The sequence below is a fragment of the Simochromis diagramma genome, unplaced genomic scaffold, assembly GCF_900408965.1.
Source record: "Simochromis diagramma unplaced genomic scaffold, fSimDia1.1 OVJJ01000293.1, whole genome shotgun sequence".
In the NCBI taxonomy this organism is placed as follows: domain Eukaryota; kingdom Metazoa; phylum Chordata; class Actinopteri; order Cichliformes; family Cichlidae; genus Simochromis; species Simochromis diagramma.
This window is the reverse complement of record NW_024386801.1, coordinates 26,531,523-26,541,666: the sequence shown is the minus strand read 5'-3', so window position 1 is coordinate 26,541,666 and position 10,144 is coordinate 26,531,523. Positions and strand designations below refer to the sequence as shown.

Genomic DNA, 10,144 nt, shown 5'->3' with positions numbered 1-10,144 from the left:
AGTTATTAGGGACCGAGAACTGAGAGTGCGAAGGCCCTATTGTATCTGCTTCATTTATTATTATTATTATTATTATTATATGGCAAACTCTCCTGCATACAACAAGTCAGCCTTCACTTTACTACAAAAATATTTACTTTAGATGTCCTGGGGCTGAAATTGCTCTGACAGCATTGTCCCACATTTATTGGTTTTGTTGAAAAGGCATAATAACGGTGTGGGAGCATGTGAGGTTGTAGGAGGGAGGAACTATCTCATGAAAGTTAATGTGCGGTGAGCTCCAGTCCTGCTTCACATACAGTGAAATAAGCAGCAGCTGTCAAACATCCTGCAATGGCCTGAATGCAAACAGTAAAAAGTGTCGGTAAGAGCTCTGAGTTTGAAAAGAGGTTAGTAGTAATTAAAACTGATCATTATATCTGGATGAAGCTTTCGAGATGAAACATTTTGTTTTCAGTGCTGTTCAAAGGATTTGAAACTGTGACTCAGCAGCTTACAGCACTGCTGTGTCAGTCTCACATTTAACAGCAAGAAAAAACTGAATCACAATTAAACTTTACACTGGGTATTTGTGCTTTGACAGGTGTAAATCCTGTACCAACCAACTGATGCAGACTGTTTACGGAGCTCTCAAACCACTTCCCTTTCTTTACTTCCTGCATGCGTGCGGTTTGATGTGAAAAAAACTCAATGAGAACAATGTTCTCTGCTTAAACTGGCTCTGTTCACAGTTTGAAAACAAAGGATCTCTTAGATTTTCAGAACCCTTACCAAACAAAAGTGTGGTAGCAGAGTGTGCTGTCTACTTTACTCATTTTTGAACAATGACTGGCACAAATTCTTCTATAGATATTCTCTGGCTACACAGACCACAGGTTAAATATTCAGATTATCTGATCAGTTCCCAGATTAGGCACAGATTAGGTGCAGGCTGATACGGTACAGGAATTTAGCAGCTGGTAGCAGCTGGTGGAGTCCTGATGTTGCATGATGCTCGCTGGAGAAGAGCCAGAACTTTTACATGTTTTATATCAATCACAGAGACTGAGTACATTATTTTAATACACACAACCTACATATAATATATAACTATAACATTATATATAACATCAGTTCAGTTCTCTATACATAATACTTACAGTATAATTCTTTTCTGTAAAATATAAACACATGGATATTGTCTGCAATTCTTATATTAGTGACACGGACCTGTGTGTTTTATGTATTTATGTGTGTTTACAGTTTGTAAGCAGTTCACAAAGATCACTCTGATACCAAGAATTCGTTTGTGCCACCACAAACAAATACACCACCTGCCTCCTTCAATCGGCTACAGCTCAAAAGAGTGGAAAAAACTGCAAGACTACAGAAACCACAAGCTCCTGGTTACTGAGTCTGCAATGAACGCTTAAGTGACAGTGTGCACAATAAACAGGAAATATATATATTGAATAGCTAATGACAGTATCACATAATATACAGACCCTTTCCAAAAAAATTGAATATCATGGAAAAGTTGATTTATTTCCATAATTCCTTTCAAAACATTAAACTTTCATAGATTATAGATTCAGGGCCCACAACTTAAATGATTTCAAGCACTTAGTTGTTTATTTGTACATAATTTGGGCTTCCAGCTCATAAAACCCATGAAAACAGGATTTCAAAGAAATAGAATACTATGAAGACATCAGCCCAAATTTTGCAGGGCATGAATGATTTAAACTGAGTGTCACACATAATTCATCTACTACACAAAGAACCTGCACAGGTTTTTCCAGGTGTCATTAAATTGCTTCACTTTGATCCAATTGTTTCAGTTAGGTGCAATATGGGGAAGACTGTAGACTTGACTGACCAGAAGAGCATCACTGATACCCTCCATAGGATGGGTAAGCCACAAAAGTTCATAGCTAAGGAGGCTGGCTGTTCACAGAGTGCTGCGTCCAAGCATATCAATGGAAAGTCTAATTGAAGGGCAAAATGTGGCAGGAGCAGATGCACCAGCAGAAGAGATGACCGTGGCCTTCAGCGGATTATCAGACAGAAGATTCAAGAATCTGGTAGAGATCCAGAAAGAGTGGAATGAGGCAGGAGTCAAAGCTTCAAAACCACTTCTGAGCCTGAGCCAACGTCGCAAAGGACTCAACTGGGCCAAGGAGAAGATGGACTGGACTGTTGGCCAGTAGTCAAAGGTCCTCTTTTCTGATGAAAGTAAAGTGTGCCTTTCATTCAGGAATCAAGGTCCAAGTGTTTGGAGAAAGACAGGTGAGAAACAGAACCCAAGCTGCTTGAGGTTCAGTGTGAAATATCCATAGTCTGTCATGATTTGGGGTGGAATGCAGGTGTCGCGGCCTTTTACGTTCCAAACACCAAAAACGTCCAAGAAAAGGCCGTGGGTGGCAACAGGAGGTTTGGTAAACTCTGCTTTCTTAAATCCAAGGTCACCGCAGCAGTCTACCAGAATGTTTTAGAGGATTTCCTGATTCCTTCTGCCGAGGATTTGTATGGAGATGCAGATTTCATCTTCCAGCAGGACCTGGGCCCTGCCCATACCGCCAGAAGCACCAAAACCTGGTTTGATTGCCATGCCATCACAGTGCTTGACTGGCCAGCCAACTCACCGGACCTAAGCCCCATTGAGAATCTATGCGGTATAATCAAGAGGAAAAAGAGGTCCACCAGACCCCAAAACAAAGAAGAGCTGACAGCAAGCATCAAGGAAATCTGGGCTTCCATAACTACCAGGCAGTGCCACAGGCTGATTGCTTCAATGCCACGGCGCATTGAGGCAGTGATTAAGGCGAAGGGATTCCCAACCAAGTATTGAAGATTGACATATCATTTTGAAAATATCACATTTTGATTAATTTGATGTGATCCTAATTTATTTCTTTTTTTCCTGCAAAAATGAGAAGTAAATGGTGATGTCTTCATAGTATCCTATTTGTTTGAAATCCTGTTTTCATGGGTTTTATGAGCTGGAAGCCCAACTTATGTACAAATAAACAACTAAGTACTTGAAATCGTTTAAGTTGTGGGCCCTGAATCTATAATCTATGAAAATTTAATGTTTTGAATGGAATTGTGGAAATAAATCAACTGGGCTAAAAACACCACAGCACTTTACAGGAAGGGCCAGTTTTTTCTCTATTTCTTGAGGCGACTGAGGTCCTTCAACATCTGCCAGAAAATGCTGAGGATTTTCTATGAGTCTGTTGTGGCCAGTGGGATCCTCTATGCTGTTGCATGCTGGGGGAGCAGGCTGAGGGTAGCAGATGCCAACAGACTTGATAAACTGATCCCTTAGGCCAGTAATGTTGTGGGGATGGAGCTGGACTCCCCCAAGGTGGTGTCGGAGAGGCGGATGTTGTCCAAGATAAAGACAATGTTGGGTAACACCTCCCACCCCACTCCATGACATGCTGGCCAGTCACAGGAGCACGTTCAGTGAAAGACTGAGATTACTGAAAAGCACCACTGAACGACACAGGAAATCTTTCCTGCCTGTGGCCATCTCCCTGTACAACGCATCCACTTAACACACTGGTTACTGCAACAGCTACACCCTTCTTGCACATGTTCTTTTTCAGCTATTTATTAATAAGTGACTTTTATGTACAGGGAGTGCAGAATTATTAGGCAAGTTGTATTTTTGAGGAATAATTTTATTATTGAACAACAACCATGTTCTCAATGAACCCAAAAAACTCATTAATATCAAAGCTGAATGTTTTTGGAAGTAGTTTTTAGTTTTAGCTATTTTAGGGGGATATCTGTGTGTGCAGGTGACTATTACTGTGCATAATTATTAGGCAACTTAACAAAAAACAAATATATACCCATTTCAATCATTTATTTTTACCAGTGAAACCAATATAACATCTCCACAGTCACAAATATACATTTCTGACATTCAAAAACAAAACAAAAACAAATCAGCGACCAATATAGCCACCTTTCTTTGCAAGGACACTCAAAAGCCTGCCATCCATGGATTCTGTCAGTGTTTTGATCTGTTCACCATCAACATTGCGTGCAGCAGCAACCACAGCCTCCCAGACACTGTTCAGAGAGGTGTACTGTTTTCCCTCCTTGTAAGTCTCACATTTGATGATGGACCACAGGTTCTCAATGGGGTTCAGATCAGGTGAACAAGGAGGCCATGTCATTAGTTTTTCTTCTTTTATACCCTTTCTTGCCAGCCACGCTGTGGAGTACTTGGGCGCGTGTGATGGAGCATTGTCCTGCATGAAAATCATGTTTTTCTTGAAGGATGCAGACTTCTTCCTGTACCACTGCTTGAAGAAGGTGTCTTCCAGAAACTGGCAGTAGGACTGGGAGTTGAGCTTGACTCCATCCTCAACCCGAAAAGGCCCCACAAGCTCATCTTTGATGATACCAGCCCAAACCAGTACTCCACCTCCACCTTGCTGGCGTCTGAGTCGGACTGGAGCTCTCTGCCCTTTACCAATCCAGCCACGGGCCCATCCATCTGGCCCATCAAGACTCACTCTCATTTCATCAGTCCATAAAACCTTAGAAAAACCAGTCTTGAGATATTTCTTGGCCCAGTCTTGACGTTTCAGCTTGTGTGTCTTGTTCAGTGGTGGTCGTCTTTCAGCCTTTCTTACCTTGGCCATGTCTCTGAGTATTGCACACCTTGTGCTTTTGGGCACTCCAGTGATGTTGCAGCTCTGAAATATGGCCAAACTGGTGGCAAGTGGCATCTTGGCAGCTGCACGCTTGACTTTTCTCAGTTCATGGGCAGTTATTTTGCGCCTTGGTTTTTCCACACGCTTCTTGCGACCCTGTTGACTATTTTGAATGAAACGCTTGATTGTTCGATGATCACGCTTCAGAAGCTTTGCAATTTTGAGACTGCTGCATCCCTCTGCAAGATATCTCACTATTTTTGACTTTTCTGAGCCTGTCAAGTCCTTCTTTTGACCCATTTTGCCAAAGGAAAGGACGTCGCCTAATAATTATGCACACCTGATGTAGGGTGTTGATGTCATTAGACCACACCCCTTCTCATTATAGAGATGCACATCACCTAATATGCTTAATTGGTAGTAGGCTTTCGAGCCTATACAGCTTGGAGTAAGACAACATGCATGAAGAGGATGATGTGGACAAAATACTCATTTGCCTAATAATTCTGCACTCCCTGTATATATATGCCTGTATATATTGTGCTATTCTTAGTTAGTGTATTGTCTGTCTTTGTTAATGTTTGTTTATAATGGAGCACTGTAACGAAAAATTATTTCCCCTAGGGATCAATAAAGTATTCTGATTCTGATAGATATGATATGAAACAAACCACTGCAGTGCAGTACCTGTAACACCTACAGCGTGCTCTAATCTCTCTAATAGGATATTATGGTTGACAGTATCGAACACTGCACTGAGGTCTAGCAGTACAAGCACAGAGATGAGTCCGCTGTCAGAGGCCATAAGAAGATCATTTGTAACCTTCACTAAAGCTGTTTCTGTGCTGTGATGAGCTCTAAAACCTGACTGAAACTCTTCCAATAAGCCATTCCTCTGCAGATGATCTGTTAGCTGTTTGACAACTACTCTTTCAAGGATTTTTGAGATGAAAAGAAGGTTGGAGATTGGCCTATAATTAGCTAAGACTGCTGGGTCTAGAGATGTTTTTTTTAAGCAAGGGGTTTAACTACAGCCAGCTTGAAGGTCTGTGGTACATAGCTGATTATTAGAGATAAGTTGACCATATTTAAGACCAAATCTATCTAAATAATGTGAGTAGAATAGGATGTGCTTAGGTTTACTTAGCTAATGGGGTGTAACTGTAGATTAGAAGAACAGGAAATATTTCATAAGTGTGTTCTGTTAGGATGACTTTGTCAGCTCCTGTTTAGAGGACAATAGTGGACTTTTGTTATGTTATATATATATATATATTTTTTTATTTTTTTAAATGTATTTATTTATTATCACTTCTATTTGTTGTATCTGCTCTTCTGGGTTTCCTTTTAACAGTGAGTGCAGCTATTTCATAAAGTTTTAAGCAGCAGATATGTTTGTAAAATAGCAAGAAATAAAAGAAGGAAACCAACAGAAGCCATGCGTCATATCTGAGACAATAACCAGGGTTAGACCATGTCTGACACCTCAATCATTTTTATTGTGTAACAACACGGCAGCAAAGGACATTTTTATTTTGTCCCGGGAATAAATCACTACTGTAAATCACAGGACTCAGATCAAGAGACGGTTTACTCCCCAGAACCAGAACAATGTGCTGCGATCATGGTGGACGATAAATATTCATCACCAGAATGATGAGACAGAAACACAGAAGAGCCATTTGTAAAGGCAGGAGGTCACTGAGAGAAGGTACAGTGTTAACAGGCTGCAAGAAATATATATACAAAGTCACATCTGTCTCTATCAGTTATTATCCCATATCATACAAAAGATATGATACATATGTACAGAGAAGTGTCCAGGTTCATCCTGACCATCCACCTTTCTGACTGAAGATCGTTTCTGCCAGCAGGATCTTCATCAACGCCACAACACTTAATGCCAACGCTATTTAAAGGGCCAGTTCTGTGTTTTTAGAGTTTCAGCTCACTTCATATTAATGTTATAAACTACTGCTTCATAAAAATGTGACTAAAGAAATCCCCCAAAGATCACTGTCATGGTTTCTTATTGTTTTTCCTACATTCCAGGCAGCCTCAGTCAATCTTTCAAAGTCAATCTCAATCTTTAGTTTCTAATAAATACATTCATAAGCAGCTTGGTTTAGGAATCAATACAAGCCCACAATGACTTCTGGGGTTCCTCAGGGATCTGCTCTCAGTTCTTTATATTTCCAGTTTATTTTAATGTAAACAAAAACAAATATAAATCTAACAGCACACAGATGAAACACTGCTCACTTTACATGAATAAGTCAGCAGGTTTAAACTTGAACTGCCTACTTAGGATGAAAGAAACTAACGTTGGTTGCCTGGAAGGTAAGAAAGACCATCTGAAGCTCTAAAACATGACAACTGTAATAATGACCAGCCCAGCGGTTACATCTCTAACCTAAAAACTGCTTTTTAAAAGGTCACTTCTCTTTTTCTTACTTCCGTAATCCATGTATGAAGCAAACACCTGTCAATATTTCCTTCAACAGGACACAGTAATGTGCAAAAGTCTTGAGCTGTCCTTAATTTGTTTATAATTTGCTTCAAAGTCAAAATTTCTTGTAATATTTGAATGTTTTCTGAACAGTATGTTAAAGTCGCGTCCTTAAGAAACAGTTCAGCAGTGACCTGAGAGATATAACACAATAACACCGTCAGTCATGGTCTGATCTTCTCAGAGCACAGAACGACATAAAAAGAGTGGCATCATCATCATCATCATCATCATTATCCACAAAAGGGAGAAACATCCAAAGAAGAGCTTTGAATGTCCTTCAAGGAGCCTGGAGAAATGTTCCTGTAGATCCTCACAGAGTTCAGACGGGCTGAAGGATGAAGGTCGGACCAAACATTCACTTTCAAGCTCGTTAGAACTGTAAAAACTGTTTGCCTCACATTCTTTATTTTTTTTTATAAATATTTGCACATATCAATGAATCGCTGCACCTATTTCCAGTTTTCCTGCAAAATGTAAAGAAATGGGGCAAATGAGGGCTCAAGACTTTTGCACAGTGCTGTGTGTGTGTGTGTATATATATATATATATATATATATATTTTTTTTTTTTTTTTTTTATTTATTAAGTAAAACTGGATTCATTCCTGTTTAAACACAGTGAAGTTGTTGATGGTCGATCAGGTAATTAATCACAGAGTTTACAGTGATCACATGGTTTCAGATACCACCACCTCCCAATTAGCTTTAAATTACAGAGAAATACAGACTCAATTAAACTGCACATTAATCCCATAAACATGAAGCCCTGACCTCCAACATGACTGAAGGATTTCAGGTTTATCAGTGACTGAATCAGCGAATCCTAACAGCTCCCATCATGACAGACAGTTAAATAAATCTACAACATTAAAGAATAAACACTAGAAATTAAATATATTAGCAGGGCCTCCATGAAACCTGCGGATAAAGTGATTCACATTCATGTGCTCTGACTGCCTCTCCTGCCTTCATGACATGCAGTAAATTGAGGGTTTGATCTGTTGAGAAGCTCAGGCCTGCAGTCTGTCACATGCTGAGTAAATTTAATATTCCTTCAAAAGTGCTTTCATGGACCTGCAGCTGCATACAGAAACGGATGCAAATTGTTTATGTAGATGTTTGCAGGTGAGAGAAGTTCACCTGAGCGACTTTTATTCAGTGTGCATGCCGAGTGCTGAGAGAAGGAGGTCATGCTGCAGGTGGACGTGTGGACAGTGATTCAGACTTCTCTTCTAGACGTCGTCAAATATTCGGCTACGAGATGACGACATGGACAGGTACCGTCCTCCAGAGTGCCTGAAAACACAAAAACACACAAGTTCACACATCTCTGGATAGGTCAGTGCAGACACATTAGAAACAGGTGTGCTTTACTCCAACACATTAAAGAGCACTGAGGTCAGCGCTGAAATGAACAAACTGACAGTTATTTATCAGAAAACTTTATAAAAAAAAAAACCCTTTAAGTTCTTTAGCAAAACTATCCACACTTCTCTGTCTCCACTTCTTCACCTTTTCTTACTGAATCCACCCAAAAAACATCCAAACATTTAAATATTATTTCTTCCTTTTGCTTTTTAACAACATTTTGGTTAGTTAACCCTTTTTTAAATATTTCTGGCTGGTGCATGCAGACATCAACCCTGCAGGTCACGGACATTTTACATCCCACCAACAGACAGGAGCTAAACATGAGCAACCAAAGTCAAGTTATCTGCGTTTGAAACTCTATCCATCCATTCGCTTCCGCTTCTCCTTTTCAGGGTCGCAGGGGTCGCTGGAGCCTATCCCCTATCCCCACTAACTACATGTCTTTGGACTGTGGGGGAAGCCGGAATACCCGGGGAGAACCCACGCAAACACAGGGAGAACATGCAAACTCCACACACGCCCTCCACTCCCTGATGGTGAACTCAGGACCTTCTTGCTGTGAGGCAATAGTGCTAATTTGAAACTCCTCTTTAAATCTATTGGGGCAATAAAAACAGCAGGTTAGGGGTCAGCAGGAGGATCTGATGAAAACCGCTTCACACGTACCACCAACACGAGTGTTTGGGTGTCACGTCTCTGCTGTGTTGGCTTGGGGCCATTAGTCATAGACCCACACCCCTTCTCATTATAGAGATGCACATCACTAAATGCTAATTGGTAGTAGGCTTTCGAGCCTATACAGCTTGGAGTAAGACAACATGCATGAAGAGGATGTGTGGACAAAATACTCATTTGCCTAATAATTCGCACTCCCTGATATATATGCCTGTATATATTGTGCTATTCTTAGTTAGTGTATTGTCTGTCTTTGTTAAGTTTTTTGTTTAAATGGAGCACGTAACGAAAAATTTCCCCAGGGATCAATAAGTATTCTGATTCTGATAGATATGATATGAAACAAACCACTGCAGTGCAGTACCTGTAACACCTACAGCGTGCTCTAATCCTCTAATAGGATATTATGGTTGACAGATCGAAACTGCACTGAGGTCTAGCAGTACAAGCACAGAGATGAGTCCGCTGTCAGAGGCCATAAGAAGATCATTTGTAACCTTCACTAAAGCTGTTTCTGTGCTGTGATGAGCTCTAAAACCTGACTGAAACCCTTCCAATAAGCCATTCCTCTGCAGATGATCTGTTAGCTGTTTGACAACTACTCTTTCAAGGATTTTTGAGATGAAAGAAGGTTGGAGATTGGCCTATAATTAGCTAAGACTGCTGGGTCTAGAGATGTTTTTTTTAAGCAAGGGGTTTAACACAGCCAGCTTGAAGGTCTGTGGTACATAGCTGATTATTAGAGATAAGTTGACCATATTAAGACCAAAATCTATCTAAATAATGTGAGTAGAATAGGATGTGCTAGGTTTACTTAGCTAATGGGGTGTAACTGTGAGTAGAAGAACAGGAAATATTTCATAAGTGTGTTCTGTGGATGACTTTGTCAGCTCCTGTTTAGAGGACAATGGTGGACTTTTGTTATGTTATAT

At 40.3% G+C, this 10,144-nt stretch overlaps 1 protein-coding gene across 1 annotated transcript in view; it reads left to right on the top strand.

The window, feature by feature from the left end:
• Positions 1 to 10,144, top strand: part of LOC120730432 (deleted in malignant brain tumors 1 protein-like) — a 390,545-nt gene that overhangs the window by 52,530 nt on the left and 327,871 nt on the right. The gene's annotated exons all lie outside the window — the stretch shown is intronic.